At 43.0% G+C, this 11,624-nt stretch overlaps 1 long non-coding RNA gene and 3 other non-coding genes across 6 annotated transcripts; 1 reads left to right on the plus strand and 3 right to left on the minus strand.

Moving 5' to 3' along the window:
- Positions 1-576: 576 nt before the first annotated feature.
- On the minus strand, positions 577-659 carry trnal-cag (transfer RNA leucine (anticodon CAG)). Its single transcript has one exon. It is a non-coding gene; the product is annotated as a tRNA-Leu (tRNA).
- A 2,713-nt stretch (positions 660-3,372) lies between these two features.
- Positions 3,373-3,444, minus strand: trnaq-uug (transfer RNA glutamine (anticodon UUG)). The gene has a single exon. It is a non-coding gene; the product is annotated as a tRNA-Gln (tRNA).
- Positions 3,445-3,932: 488 nt separating this feature from the next.
- Positions 3,933-4,231, plus strand: LOC146559335 (signal recognition particle RNA). The gene has a single exon (XR_014888391.1).
- Positions 4,232-4,627: 396 nt separating this feature from the next.
- LOC146559336 (uncharacterized) lies at positions 4,628-11,402 on the minus strand. 3 transcript variants are annotated; one of them, XR_014888309.1, is made up of 6 exons: positions 11,343-11,402; positions 8,027-8,146; positions 7,682-7,770; positions 6,820-6,962; positions 5,889-6,060; positions 4,628-5,812 (listed from the first exon to the last, which is right to left on the minus strand). It is a non-coding gene; the product is annotated as an uncharacterized LOC146559336 (long non-coding RNA). The 3 variants fall into 3 exon arrangements; XR_014888311.1 differs by lacking the exons at positions 6,820-6,962; positions 11,343-11,402 and adding an exon at positions 9,578-11,316; XR_014888310.1 differs by lacking the exons at positions 6,820-6,962; positions 11,343-11,402 and having other exon boundaries at positions 8,027-11,314.
- Between the last annotated feature and the right edge of the window lie 222 nt (positions 11,403-11,624).

Here is an 11,624-nt window from a genome sequence, read left to right on the forward strand (position 1 = left end):
CATAAGGTCCGGATCGAGGCCTTCCATAGTAAATATGCTGTATTTGAATATGTCATATTCAAAGCCTTCTTCTTTGGGAGAGCAGATCTCATCGGACACAGGAACGTTGCAGGGCTGCAGAAGGAAATCCATCTTGTGTCTGTGCCTTAGAAATTGTGACGGACTCCACCTCTCTGCTTTTTTATTCCCCTCCAACAGATGGCGCGCTTCCGGAGGTTTCCCCCTCCCTCTAAAAACTTTTTTTCCCAACAACAGATGACACGCTTCCGGAGGTTTCCCCCTCCCCTCTAAAAACTTTTTTTTTCCCCAACAACAGATGACGCGCTTCCGGAGGTTCCCCCCCTCCTTTCTCAGGATGCAATTCGACACGGTTAGCAACAGATGGCGCGCTTCCGGGGTTCACCCCCCCTTCTCCGGATGCGATTCGTCACGCTCATTACACGCTTCCGGGGGGGAGGGGCGGGAGGTCAAAAGGTCGTGATTAGGGCCATCAATCACTTCGGATCAAATTTTGTCATAAGCTGTATGGGATTAACTCTCATGAGTAGAAGGAAGAAAGAAGTGCCAAGATACAATTGTCAGAAGTGGGATTTGAACCCACGCCTCTAGGTGAGACTGCGACCTGAACGCAGCGCCTTAGACCTCTCGGCCATCCTGACACATTGAAGCAGCCAACTAGTTGAATAATCCCACGCAGTTGCTGATTTCCATTTGACATACTTGTATGTTAAGTGCATGTAATAAACAAATAAAAATAATTACTAAGAAAATATATTGATTTAAAAGTTTGTGTTAAATGTTGTAAGTCAGATCGAAATAGAAAGATCAGGTGTGGTGGACAGGAATGATTAGATGTCAACAACTTGATTGGATGGCCAAAGTGTGAAATGTGACGTCCTGTGAGGGAAGCGTGAAAAAGCGTGAGCAGGTATAAAAAGACATTCTGGGTTCTTCTATTTTGTCTTTTGCGAGATGAGCAGTTGGGAAGGTTGGATCTAAGAGGTTCACAGTTGAAAGTTCAAGCAGACACGCTAGAGGGGGAACCACAGCCCAACCTGTGAACTGGTTTCAAATGAATGCCCAGCTGCTTTCCTGTTGGGTGATTTTCATCAACACAGAACACGGGGATAAATGCATTTTTGGTTCCATCCTCTCTCCTCACCAAGGAAATGTCCTACTTTGAGTTTGTCTCCACCTGCTGGGCGGTGGCGTGTTTAGAGTGGAGGATGTAGTTGCAGCTGTCCTGCAGGTTGGAGTCGGAGCAGGTCAAAGCCCCCGTGTCGCTCAGTAGTGGGATCGCACCTGTGAATAGATGCTGTAGCGCAGCCTGAGCAATACAGCTAGACCCAATCTTTATACACATCCTTATACTTGTCTCTAGAACACACAGCAGCATCATCAGCATGTCTTGGTCTTTTTAATTCAAGTCCAAAACACTCACAAATCTGCTGCTCTGCTTGTCCGGCACCACCTCCACCTGCAGACAGCTGCAACTACATCCTCCACTCTAAACACGCCACCGCCCAGCAGGTGGAGACAAACTCAAAGTAGGACATTTCCTTGGTGAGGAGAGAGGATGGAACCAAAAATGCATTTATCCCCGTGTTCTGTGTTGATGAAAATCACCCAACAGGAAAGCAGCTGGGCATTCATTTGAAACCAGTTCACAGGTTGGGCTGTGGTTCCCCCTCTAGCGTGTCTGCTTGAACTTTCAACTGTGAACCTCTTAGATCCAACCTTCCCAACTGCTCATCTCGCAAAAGACAAAATAGAAGAACCCAGAATGTCTTTTTATACCTGCTCACGCTTTTTCACGCTTCCCTCACAGGACGTCACATTTCACACTTTGGCCATCCAATCAAGTTGTTGACATCTAATCATTCCTGTCCACCACACCTGATCTTCAACTATTATTCAACTAGTTGGCTGTTGCAATGTGTCAGGATGGCCGAGAGGTCTAAGGCGCTGCGTTCAGGTCGCAGTCTCACCTGGAGGCGTAGGTTTGAATCCCATTTCTGACAATTGTATCTTGGCACTTCTTTCTTCCTTCTACTCATGGGTCTTTGATCAGTGGTTGTTGATCAATGGTCATGAGAATTTGCATAATTGTGATGAAGGAACTGACCTCCAAGCCCACTGTTCCTTCAGGGGGCTACTTTCAGTCATTATGCAAATATACTGTTTATAAGATTGGGGAAACCTGCAGTCAGCTGACACTGAAGAAGTCACTTGGATGAGTGACGAGACATTTTTCCCACTGAAAACGCTACATTCAGATGAACAGAATCAACCTTTGGAGACGTCTTACTGTTGTGACAAAATACACTTGAAACTGGCAATTCTATATCAGTGGAGAACCAATTCCAACAGTCTAAGAGATGTCCATCAAGAGCCTGGGACGGTGGTATAATGTAGACCTCAATGATACCTGGCAACTTGACAAACGAAGGCAAAACTTGGCTAATGACCTCAGGCGGATTAACAACACTGCACTCCTTGAGTGAGGCTTGAGATGTCACTCAAGGACTCCCGGGACCCCATAGTGAGGGGCGCTGCTCCCACCCTAGCAACAGGGAGGAAGTGGACCACAGCCACGTCTGTGCTACAGGCCAAATCGGCTCTGAGCCATAATGACATGGTGGGTCGCGTCCAACAGGGCAGAGAAGGATTTGGTCTTGGCAACCTCGGTGGCAACAGGCATCTGTAACCGAACGTCAAAAAATGGTGGTGGAGGAGGTGTGTCCAAAGGAGGAAACAGTAAGACACGCCAGAGCCATAGCGCTGGCCAAGCAGGGTCACTGGATGAATTGGGAGAGTTTTGAAAAGAGGAAACTCTTATGGAGTGAAATCTGGTGAAATCGGTGGGACCTGATTTTTGGGGGGTGAAACCATACTGCATGTCTTCTCTGGCACATTGAATTTCTGTATGACTTGTGTTTTCTGTGAGAGCTTTATAAAATCAAGCAGCTAACCATGACGTCTGCCTTTACAAAACACTTGTCAATCACTAAAGAGTTCCTTCACTTGTCAGTCACTATGTGGTACTAAAGAGCTGTCTGAAATTCAGTTACAACCCACACAAAGTTACAGATTGGAGTACCCGAGTGCTGAGGTGCGCTTGTGCGCAAAAGTCACAAACACTCTGCTGACTCACTAACTGTACAGCTCCAAACCTCTTCCGACCTCAAAGTCAGCACAGAAAGTGGGCGCCACGAGCTTCGTAGTATGTGTTTACATGGCTGAACAGCTGCTATATTCGAACAAACGCCTTCAGAGGAGACTGCGACCTGAACGCAGTGCCTTCGCCCGCTTGGTGACCAAAAACAAGTTATCACTATGTGACATGCAGTATGGTTTCACCTCCCAATAAGCAGGTCCCACCAAGATTTGAACGCGGATCGCTGGATTCAAAGTCCAGAGTGCTAACCATTACACCATGGAACCAATGTGAAACTGTGTGAACTGTCATGTCATGGCAACCTGCCTAAAAGTATTCAGCCAAATGATCAGTATGGATGACATTGTAGATTATTCGCACTACGTTTCCATGGCTGAACAGCTGCTATATGTGTTATGAGAAGGATAATGTGTGTTTCTTCCAAAGTATCTAACAGTGGTAACCTCCACCAAACTGGCACTGCAATGTCAGAATGGCTGAGCGGTCTAAGGCGCTGCGTTCAGGTTGCAGTCTCCCCTCGAGGTGTGGCTTTGAATCCCACTTCTGACATTGAAGCTTTACTCTTCTTGATATTGTGACAAAATACTCTTGGGTTAACCACGAGCTTTCTAAAAACTTGCATATAACAATTGTGCACCATTCATTCCTCATCTTTGCTGCCCATCATTACAACTTTGCTAATGATGGGCAGCAGGTTAGTGTCATGATGTTACCTCAGACATGGTTAAAAGCCCTGTTAACGTAAGTACTTCACGCTGGGTGCGTTGGCGCGTGCCTGTAATCCAAGCTACCGGGAGGCTGAGGTTTGAGGATCGTTTGAGCTCAGGAGCTCTGAGCTGCAGCAGGCTATGTCGATCGGGTGTCCGCATTACGTTCGGCATTGATATGGTGATCCTGGGGGAGCCTGAGACCACCAGGTCACCTAAGGAGGGGTGCACCGGCCCAGGTTGGAGTCGGAGCAGGTCAAAGCCCCCGTGTCGCTCAGTAGTGGGATCGCACCTGTGAATAGATGCTGTAGCGCAGCCTGAGCAATACAGCTAGACCCAATCTTTATACACATCCTTATACTTGTCTCTAGATCACACAGCAACCTCATCAGCATGTCTTGGTCTTTTTAATTCAAGTCCAAAACACTCACAAATCTGCTGCTCTGCTTGTCCGGCACCACCTCCACCTGCAGGACAGCTGCAACTACATCCTCCACTCTAAACACGCCACCGCCCAGCAGGTGGAGACAAACTCAAAGTAGGACATTTCCTTGGTGAGGAGAGAGGATGGAACCAAAAATGCATTTATCCCCGTGTTCTGTGTTGATGAAAATCACCCAACAGGAAAGCAGCTGGGCATTCATTTGAAACCAGTTCACAGGTTGGGCTGTGGTTCCCCCTCTAGCGTGTCTGCTTGAACTTTCAACTGTGAACCTCTTAGATCCAACCTTCCCAACTGCTCATCTCGCAAAAGACAAAATAGAAGAACCCAGAATGTCTTTTTATACCTGCTCACGCTTTTTCACGCTTCCCTCACAGGACGTCACATTTCACACTTTGGCCATCCAATCAAGTTGTTGACATCTAATCATTCCTGTCCACCACACCTGATCTTTCTATTTCGATCTGACTTACAACATTTAACACAAACTTTTAAATCAATATATTTTCTTAGTAATTATTTTTATTTGTTTATTACATGCACTTAACATACAAGTATGTCAAATGGAAATCAGCAACTGCGTGGGATTATTCAACTAGTTGGCTGTTGCAATGTGTCAGGATGGCCGAGAGGTCTAAGGCGCTGCGTTCAGGTCGCAGTCTCACCTGGAGGCGTAGGTTTGAATCCCATTTCTGACAATTGTATCTTGGCACTTCTTTCTTCCTTCTACTCATGGGTCTTTGATCAGTGGTTGTTGATCAATGGTCATGAGAATTTGCATAATTGTGATGAAGGAACTGACCTCCAAGCCCACTGTTCCTTCAGGGGGCTACTTTCAGTCATTATGCAAATATACTGTTTATAAGATTGGGGAAACCTGCAGTCAGCTGACACTGAAGAAGTCACTTGGATGAGTGATGAGACATTTTTCCCACTGAAAACGCTACATTCAGATGAACAGAATCAACCTTTGGAGACTTCTTACTGTTGTGACAAAATACACTTGAAACTGGCAATTCTATATCAGTGGAGAACCAATTCCAACAGTCTAAGAGTTTTAAATATTTTTAGATTGATGTTTTGTTTCCTTTACAATATTGTAAAGGAAACAAAACATCAATCAAAAAACTGTCCTCCTTTTTTTATTTTTTTATTTGGGCTTCTTAAATTTATTTTGGGCTACCAAAAACTGAAGAGTGCCTGCCCGAAGGGCTACCAGGGATTTTGAAATTTTGCGAGCCCTGCTTATGCAAGGTAAGTTTCATGTTGGACTCATGGTTCTTTGTTAGTCCAGTTTAGGATGACGTATGTATCATATCAAATATATGTCATATCAAAACAACCCCACACCTGCAGTTGTTTCAGTTTTTCACAGGTGTTTCCTGTCAGCTGGTCAACCTCACTCAGGTGGACATCCATATCAGCCAACCAAACGACAAGCTCCTCCCTTTGTGCTTCAAATCCCTCCCACTCTGAGACAAGGAGCTGAGAGAGAAAACAAGGGTCAATTATAAAGAAGAGAGAAAAGTGAAACCCTCCTGAGAAGGTCTGACTCGCATACCTGCAGTCGACCTATGATTGGCGTTCACGTCATCCCAGCGGCGGCCGCACTCCCTCGCCAATGCCAGCAGCCAAGTCTGCAGGGTGCCCTGGAAGAGCAGAGTTAATGTTCGACTCCTCCTGGTCAGGCTCTCCAGCTGGATGAGCCGAGGTCTCCCCTCTCGCCGCCGCCTCTGAACACACAAACACAAATTGCATGTGAAGCAGGAGGTGCAGATTTTTTTTGCTATTGTTTTCTAAATCCAGGCTTGATCACGTGGAGGTATTTGGAAAACTTTTTTTGGCCAGCGGACGACTGTTGTCTCGCAGAAAGTCAAATCAAATGTATGCGATACACAATCAATTCACAAGAACACATTAAAACAGAAGGTGCCTGATTTCAACTCAATTCTGCATCAAAACAGGGTAACAGAATTAAAACGAGTGTTTGCAGCAAATGTGAGCACAAAGCCTCACTTTGTACAAGCCTGCTATTAAAGTTCTCCTCTATGCAGACAACCTTCCTGTTTTCAAGGCACAACTTGGATCTGCTGCACAAATCTTATGGATACACGCTAAATGAAACAGTAGTGTGCACGACTCCAGATTCTGATCCCTCGTCCTAATATGGTCCTAAAAGGCTCACAAAAAACAACATAGCGATAGCAATAAAGCAAATGTTGAGGCTTCTAAATACAAAGTCCATAAACCAATGGCTGACATGGGTTTTATCATAAGGGTGATAAATATACAACATATGTTCTTAAGACTAAAAGTATAATACAGATTTTAGTCTGAGAGATCTGATGTTCATTTACCTGCAGATGCACTATACGTGCCTGCTCCGTGGTTTTCCACAACATTTTGCACATCACTATTTAATACAGGAAGTAGGTAGGTGAACTAAAACAAGTCATCTTTCTTTGTGAGAGGACAATATTAATGAAATAAACCTCAATGACATCATAGGGATCCCTAAAGATGCTCCTGCTGCTTTTCTTCCTCCTCATCCTAAACTTCCTTCTCCTCGACTTTCATCCAATTGTACTTCAATCTACTTGTGTTTCTCCCCCTCCTCTTCCTCATTTTGTTGGAGCTGTGAACAGAATTAGTGTGAATCTGAATTAATTTGTGCAAAAAAGTAAAATCTACAGCTTTTCAGTCAGAGGTGGTCTTTTGATTTAAGCCGGGTAGAGTAGATTTATGTGTTGATGCTGCCTGCTTCATCTCTGCGACTGGCTGCTGAGTGATATTTACACCCCGGCTGGATTACAAACTTTAACCACGTGCTGCACTTTGGCCCAGCGTTGATACCTCTTGTTAGTATAATGAACTCTTCTTGGCTTAATGTATGATGTTGGATAAATGAAATGTACAAAGAAAATTTAACTATATTACAAAAGGACATCTATCTTGGTAACATCAAATGACCGGAGCATAACTTGTCAACTAGTCTGAAAATAAGTTATACAGGAACAGTCACAGACACACCTTCTCATGTGTCACATTTCTATTCATTCAAAACACTTATGCATTGCTGTATTTTATACGGCTCTCACAGAATGCAAAGTACAGGCTGATGTGAGTATTTACACAAGCGCACACACACACACACACACACACACCAGCTTGTTTCTCTCTTATCCAGAGAAATCCTTTCATCAGCCTTTCAATGCTGGGTAATCAAAGTATAAAGAACCATGCCAGTCTCCTATTGCCAGAGGCTGAAGTGTGTGTGCAGTCACCAGGTGATAATCTGATATCGTGTACTTCCCCACTGATGTTAAGTAATATGAAAAAAAAAAAGAATCCCACCTTAGGCCGAATGTGTGACTCTCTTCGTAGTGGAAGAGAGAATGAATCTTCCCATCCGAATTCACGGCAATCAGTCTGTCAATCAAATCCTGTGGAGTAAAATGAGAGGCTTTGAACAAGAATGCACCGGATAGGGTGCAAAACGAAAACTGTGTGGAAATTTACAATGGGTAAGGTGGAGAACGTATATCAGTCTCAGTGTGAGAGGGTTTATTTGAATGCGTTTGAAGTAAAACAAATGGGTGGGTGGTGTTTGGAGGCCAAATAAAAAGTGCAAACATGCCCTCAGATGGATGACAAAAAAAACTGCAGTGTGTGGAAAAGAAGAAGAAGAAAAACACTTACAGGTATGGAGGTTGGCATCTCCCTCAGGGTGTATTCGCTTTTGTTGGCCAAAGACTGTCGGCCCAGCAGTTGCCACACCGACTGGGAAGAGGAGAGGAGGTTGACCAAGTACAGGAAGGACTGAAGAGGAAAGTAAATACAGCAGCTGTTAGAGAGAAAAAATGTATTTGCTTTTAAAGACCATTGTGAATGCATTTGTGCACGTCATGGATTGATCAAATCCTAACACATAATAATAATATAACACTATTCAACTACAAACACTACCGATAATATGACAAATAATATCTGTAGTATTCAAAGCAAAACAAAATGTAAAAAGAATTTATGGATTTTTTTTTCTAAAATAGAAATATCTATACTTTCATGTGTCTTCTGATGTTTCTGTGCATGTGTGAACTTATCTTCATATGTACTACCAAACCTCCTACTGTACTTAGCACAGATTAAAGCAAAGACTCGAGTTAATTCACCAAAGTGCTGGTGTGTGTATATTTAGTTTTCCTTTGACCTCAGCATATATGTATAACCCACTGATAAGGCAGACTTTAAAGTCGCCTGTGGCAGGACACAGTTTACACATCACTGGCTGTCCGTATTCACTTGGCTAGTCTTTGCACCCAGGTAAAACATTTATCCACAAGATGGCGGCAAAACAAAGACTGTCTTGGCTGACCTAAGCAGCATGTCCCCTTTGCTGCAAGTCATTGGCCTGCTCATGTTCAACTCATGTCCTCTGTCTCTATTGAATAAAAAAAATTGAATAAAAAAATCTATTTTCATATTGTGTTTGGAAGAAGAGAAATAAGAAAAACTCCAAAGTTTCTTATTACATGATTAAAATCTTTTTAAAAGATCACAAGGAGAAATTTTGCAGGATAACTGTGTTCTTTCAGAGGAAAAATACTTTTAAAGAGCAGCTGTGCTCAGAGTGCAGAAAGAGTGAAGTCTCGTTGTTTATCACTGGTTTATTATTACTAGAAAAAGCATCATGTTTTCGTGAAATGAGTGACCTGACTTGAGTCAGTAAGCTGGAATGAAAAGCTGTTGATTTCTTTCATTTTTAAGAAAATGTGCTGAAGAGTTACAGCGAGGCATGTAAAAATAAGAGTAAATAAACAGGCTTATTTCCAATATCTAATAACCAGATGCACTCATTTGTCTATCCAGGTATGCTTTTACTGCATTTGCAGCGTGTTTGGCATCATTTTCCTGCTGAAACATGAAGCTGTTGCCAATCAGATGTTTTCTAAATTGTATTGCATGGTGGATCAAAATCTGATGGTACTTTTCTTTTTTCATAACTCCATAATTTTCCATTATTCAAATATGGATTCATCATCCGTAAAGCATGTTGCCACTGATTTTTAGTGCAGTTCTTGTGCAATTTGGCATTTGTTTTTGTTTTTTTTCTTATTTCTCATTGGCATGACTTTCAAATGCTTTAATCTGTTGTAGATATTTTTAGATGTTCAGCGTCTTCTTCTTCTTCTTGATGCAACTTTTCAAGGGTGATAACTGCCATTTCCTGTTTTGAATTTTGCAGTTCACCTGTGTCTCTGTGTCTCTCTCTCTGGTCAAAGTGGGCGCCTGACCCCGGGTCTCTCCTTTTATGGTTTGAAAAGGTCAGACTGACTCCAGCATGCACAACAAAAGTAGTGTGGGAACTGTCCAAAGTGTTGAAATGTACGTGTTACAGGTGGCAGCACCTGTAGACAGCTATATATGTGTCCTGTAAACAGGAAAGAAATGATCAGACAGGGAGACGTGGATTGCCGTTTCCTGAATACTCCGCCATTATTTATTCAAATTCACAATTATGCACTCCTTTCATTACTTTTACAGTATTACAACTGTGTATTTACTTATTCTTAACATAGCTCACACACACATTCTCCATATGTGTTACCAACTGTTACAATCTAGACTAAAGGGAATTAACACATTCCAAATCTAATAAACATGACCAATTTTCTTGTAAGACTTGGTTCAAAATGGTTGGTTGGTTGGTTCAAAATGGTTGGTTCAAACCCAAGACTTTGTGGACTGGTGCCAGCTGAACTACCTCCAGATCAACGCCAGTAGAACCAAGGAACTAGTGGTAGACTTCCGCAGGCACAAGCATTCTCCACTGCAACCACTGAACATCCAAGGTATGGACATTGAGGCTGTGGACAGCTACAGGTACCTTGGTGTTCATCTGAACAATAGACTGGACTGGACTCATAACTCAGACGCCCTCTACAGGAAAGGGCAGAGCAGGCTGTACCTGCTGCGGAGACTCAGGTCGTTTGGAGTGGAGAGCCCACTCCTGAAGACCTTCTATGACTCTGTGGTGGCTTCTGCTATCTTTTATGGTGTGGTCTGCTGGGGCGGCAGCATCTCTGCTGGGGACAGGAAGAGACTGAACAGGGTGATCCGAAGGGCCAGCTCTGTTCTAGGATGCCCTCTGGACCCAGTGGAGGTGGTGAGTGACAGGAGAATGGTGGCTAAGCTGTCATCACTGTTGGACAACATCTCCCACCCCATGCAGCAGACTGTGACAGCACTGAGCAGCTCCTTCAGTGGGAGACTGCGGCACCCGCGGTGTGGGACGGAGAGATTTCGCAGGTCTTTCCTCCCCACTGCTGTCAGACTCCATAATAAAGACTTTAACTGATCGAGCACACACATCCATACATATGCAATAATACTAAGTGCAATAATCCTTTCTGTCATCGTTGTATTTTTACTCAGTTGTATATAGCATTTATATTTGTATTCTATTTTTATCTTATTGTATATTTATTTTATTCTACTGTATATAGTATTTTATTTTATTCTATTCTGTACAGTTGTGTACTGTATTTATTCTTATTGTATCCTAATTTTTGCTTCATAACTTTTGCACTGTCCACTTCCTGCTGTGACAAAACAAATTTCCCACGTGTGGGACTAATAAAGGTTATCTTATCTTAAAATGAATTCCAACAGGACAAATCTATAAATCTCAAATAGCTTGAAAGAATGGTGTAATCAGCACCATCTTGACATGTGCACTGAATTCACGGAAACACTTTATGGCAGAAACAAGATACTAAAACAATACAGAATAACGGTGGAGCCGATCACTAACATCACAGAGCATAGGAGGTGTGTGACCCAAACTAACATGCTAACCTTAGCATGCTGCTAAAGCCGTAAACAAATACTTACAAAAGTGTAATTTACTGTACGACACAATGTTGTACGCTTTCACTTTCCAACCGTAATGGTTAGTCTATGCTATATAATGGGTGTGATTGCTATTATATTCTATTTCGGGCACGATACGAACCTGTAAACAGGAAAGAAATGATCAGACAGGGAGACGTGGCTTGCCGTTTCCTGAATACTCCGCCATTATGAGAAAACAGCGCGGAGCATGCGCTTCAGGCTGCTAACAACAGGCCAAACCATGGTCTCACACTGCCACCTATTGGTATAAAAATGAAGCGTCCGCTACAAATATCCCAGGGTAGTTACCAAGTTTCCTGTTACAATTACTGTAGTTATTTAGGGCATTTCCAAATGGAAATATCACTTACATTGAAAGTGAAATTACTTAAATTAATTCACA

The sequence above is a fragment of the Mchenga conophoros genome, linkage group LG14 (genome assembly GCF_057382185.1).
Source record: "Mchenga conophoros isolate Kocher_MC1m ecotype Shallow Benthic linkage group LG14, M_conophoros_male_GT1.1, whole genome shotgun sequence".
NCBI lineage: Eukaryota > Metazoa > Chordata > Actinopteri > Cichliformes > Cichlidae > Mchenga > Mchenga conophoros.